Here is a 4,129-nt window from a genome sequence, read left to right as displayed (position 1 = left end):
CTTAGGGGCTAGCCAAATCCGTATATCCGTGCGATGTCCGGTGTAAGGGGCTCGTGCTCCTGCTCGTGAGCTCACGTGCTCACGAGCACGTGAGCACGTGTTTCCGTGCTTGTCTAGGAAAAAAAACGCATCTCCACGTGGTGAATAACGTTGATTGGGGAGAAGCTCTGGTGGTGCTTGTCTGCGTAGACGGTGAGCCGCAGCATGCCGAGCCTTTAGTTCGTTTTCATCCATGTCAGAAAGAGAGTGTGTGGTACGGAACGTGGTTATATACGCATTTGAGCATTTGACCGCAGCGTGCCATGGATGAAAGTGAACGAAAGGCTCGGCATGCTGCGGCTCACCGTCTACGCAGACAAGCATCACCAGAGCTTTGCCCCAATCAACGTCATTCACCAGGTGGAGATGCGTTTTTTTTTTTTTTTTAATTCTTTTCACGGATCAACTGATTGGGGAAATCGTTCACGAAAGGAACCGGTATGCGTGCGAGAGGATTTCTTCTGCGGAACCTCTTCCAAAAAATTCCACTCGAAAAAGTTGGGAGGACGTCACAATGGATGAGTTCAAGGCATTTCTCGGAGTCCTCATGAACATGGCTCTGAATCCCAAGCCAGATATCAAAGAGTACTTCAGTGAAGGAATTCTGAAGAAAAGCCTTTTTTTGGGGTGGTGTTCACCCGAACAAGATTTCTGCAAATTTTCTGGATGTTGCACGTTTCTCCTCCTCCGCAAGGTCCATCAGGACAGCCGACACGTGGCAGCAAGGTGAGAAACGTTGTGAGCTAGGTTGATTCAAAGTGCAGAGGACATTTCAAGCCCGGTCCGAAGATTTGCGTTGATGAGAGCACCTTGGGTTTCAAGGGGCGAGTCTCCTTCAAGTGCTACAACCCACAGAAGCCAACAAAGTGGGGCCTTCGGGAGTGCCTACTCTCGGACGGCGTAACTGGCTATGTTTCTGCATTCAAGACATACTACGGCAGCGCCTAGTTCGGAGAGCCTCGCCCGGCCAGACCTTCCTTTTACTTGCCGAATCGTCCCTCACCTCCTCGGCAAAGTGCAGTGCACTTCGCCGGGAAGGGGGTACCACCTGTACACAGAGAGGTTTTATGCGTCGCCAACACTCGCAGAGAAGTTGCTTTCGCAGGACGTCAGGCTGACGGGGACTGTGATGACCAACAGAAGAACTATGCCACAGCAGCTGAAGAAAAAGATGAAGAAGGGTAACGTGGTTGCTTACCGACAAGGAAACTCGTTCATCGCCCTTGCTTGGCAAGATGAGCGCCAAGTAACGATGCTGAGCTCAGCTCACAACCCCTCGATCAAGGCTGGGACGAGAACTCAAGCTCGTGGCCAAACGGTGATTCTCCAGAAGCCCGTCGTCATTTGCGACTATACTGAAAACATGGGGGCAGCGGACCGAGTCGACCATTACTGCGCAAGCTACGCCTTCTCTCGGAAATCTCTCAGGTGGTGGAGGAACCTTTTTTGTCACAATCTTCCTTGTGCCTTTATCAAAACGGGACGAACTTGATCGATTTTCTATTCTAGGAAACCTCATAATACTACGCGCTAAAATCTGAAAAAAAAACTTCCAACGAAAACATGGTTAACTTTCACTTAGTAAACAGTACAATATGTACCCACAACGATAAAACAAATACTACGTGAGGTGGCTGCGTCCTGAATGCTGCAACAAATAGAAAATTATGAACAGAAATTCAGACCAATTATAACCGTAACTTATTATAAATCCGTGTGTAACTACATTTGATATATTCATAGGAACCTGTTAACGCCCTCCACATATTGATCAAACAGACTTCATTGACATCCTGCATAATTTCATCGCAGAATTAATGACTTATCAGAGTATCAATCTTTTTGGCTATGCTGCCCCCTGTGTGGGAGAGATGTCAACGCACGTGGTTTCCACGTGGAAGAACGGCGTGCGAACTCCGCTTGGCCCAGTCGTTTCCTGAAGTAAGTGTTGCGTTCCTTCAGAGTTTTATGTCTTTCTCGGTTGTTATTGTGTCTTTGGAATACATTTTAGCGCTCAAAAAACAGGGACAAAGAGGCGAGAAACAGAGCACAGCGCACTGTGCTGTCTGTTTCTCGCCTCTTTGTCCCTGTTTTTTGAGCGCTAAAATGTATTCCAAATTCCAAAACCAACTAGCCCAACAATCTACTCTACTGGTATTGTGTCCTCCGTTTTTGAACGTTTTAGAACGTACCGCGTGTACAAAAGCAGGGGTAAGCCGCTGGTTTAGGGAAGTCGGCCTCCAGTTGCCCGGCAATGTTCGTCATAGATTTTATTTTAGTTGGCAGCAGCAATTTCAACGCATTAAACGCTTCTTTTTCAGTTTTGAATTCATCTGCCTTATTAATTTGTAACAAAAAGAATCAACCTGTCATAGATTGGCCCAAGCTAAAACGTGCTTGGAATTGTGTACATGTTTCCCAGTGTCGTGATATTCTTCTCTAAGAAGTGCCTATATTTAGTTAGATGCTTCCCTTAGCAACTTGTGACTAGGCGACCTTAGAATTGACCATCTGTACTCTTGTATTTGTAACATCAGTGAACATCATGGCAAGCGTTACTAATCATTCTGTCATACAGACAGAAATGCTATTTCTCCGGAACATCCGGAAAATGGTAATGACGTTATATTCGCCGATTCACGCACAAATATCGAATGTTTTATTATCATATTATCCGTTATTAAAAAGTGGCTTATTATGAAGAATACATTTGGTGAATTGCTTGCCCTTTTGTTCTGCGATTTATGGTATCATATGATGATTTATATTCATGGCTTGCAAACGTACTAAACGTCCAACTAAATGAAATAAAATGTTATTTGCAAAAGCCAAACTGATTTTCAGCTTGGCTGATAGACTATATTAAAAATTGATTTCCAAACAATGGAAAAGTAACGTAAAAGAGCTAAATTATACTTTCTGCCCCGACTGTACCTACCATGCCTTCTTCATATCCGCCTATATTCCAGAGAAAACTGTGCACATAAAAAACAATTTTTATTTTAAATCAACAAAAAAATTAAGCTAAGCGGTCTTGTAACTACAGATTTGATAATAAAAAAACGTTTTCTGATGTTATTCACCAAAAAAGCACAAACATTATCACGATACACTCTTTCTAACTGTTTTTCAATTACGCTACCTGTATTATTTAGTTCAAAAGCATATCTAAATCGACAAAAATGTCCGTGCAAGCAGAGCATCTGATTAGCATGAATTATTTCCCGCGAGCGCAGCTGACCAAGCAGGCAGCGCGTTCGTTGCCTAACGGTTATCGCGCTCTCCTTCCACACAGAAACGTAGGGTTCGATTCCTGGCCGCGCGTACGCATTTTTGTTGTCTCTAATGTGATGTTCTGGTAAATCCGAGAACCGTGTTCGCTAATTCGACGTTAGTATGTTCTACGCGTCGAACCTTCTACACCGACCATTCCGGAAGCCCACGCGTGTACGAAATTGGCTCTGCGTGGCGAGACAAAGTGAGTCTCGCCCCAGCGCTCGATCTTCCGGTTTCGCGGACATCGACGCCCGCGACGCTCTGTTGTTTTCTTCTGTTTCCTTTTTGTTTTCGGCACAAGTTTGCCTCCCATTAAACGTTTCAGCGTTCTCAGTTATTCCTTGCTTGTCACCTCGTCCTTCGCGACATTTTTGGTGGAGGCGCTGGGTACGCATGTCCAATCAGCGCACTACTATGAGGGCCCGCAGTGCAAGTCCGATCCCAAGCCCCCGAGGACCCAAAAAAGAGAGGACCGAGACCCGATCAAGCAACCGCAGCCATGGCCTACCCCCGGAACTTGAAGCACTGCCGGACAGGACAAAAAAGCTATCGAAGCCGACAATGAAGACCACGTCACAGCCAGACGGAACGCCACCGACATCCATTGTCTACGTGCAGGCTCCACCAAGGACGCCCCCGAATTTCAGTGGCAATATTCACGAAGATGTGGACGACTGGTTGGGCCAGAATGAACGCCTCGCACGGTTCAACGAATGGGGTCCTCAGCAGAGCCTGCGAAATGATTACTTCGCTCTGGAAGGCACTGCAAGCACCTGATTCGAGAACCACGAAGCGTCGATTTCGTCGTGGCAAG

General features: G+C 46.2%; 1 pseudogene; it reads left to right on the top strand.

The window, feature by feature from the left end:
* The first annotated feature begins 424 nt into the window (after positions 1-424).
* LOC120851064 lies at positions 425-1,531 on the top strand (annotated as a pseudogene).
* Positions 1,532-4,129: the final 2,598 nt, after the last annotated feature.

This window comes from Ixodes scapularis, unplaced genomic scaffold, assembly GCF_016920785.2.
Source record: "Ixodes scapularis isolate PalLabHiFi unplaced genomic scaffold, ASM1692078v2 PGA_scaffold3__209_contigs__length_174095766, whole genome shotgun sequence".
Taxonomy (NCBI): domain Eukaryota; kingdom Metazoa; phylum Arthropoda; class Arachnida; order Ixodida; family Ixodidae; genus Ixodes; species Ixodes scapularis.
The sequence above is the reverse complement of the archived record's forward strand: the minus strand, read 5'-3'. Positions and strand labels throughout refer to the sequence as shown.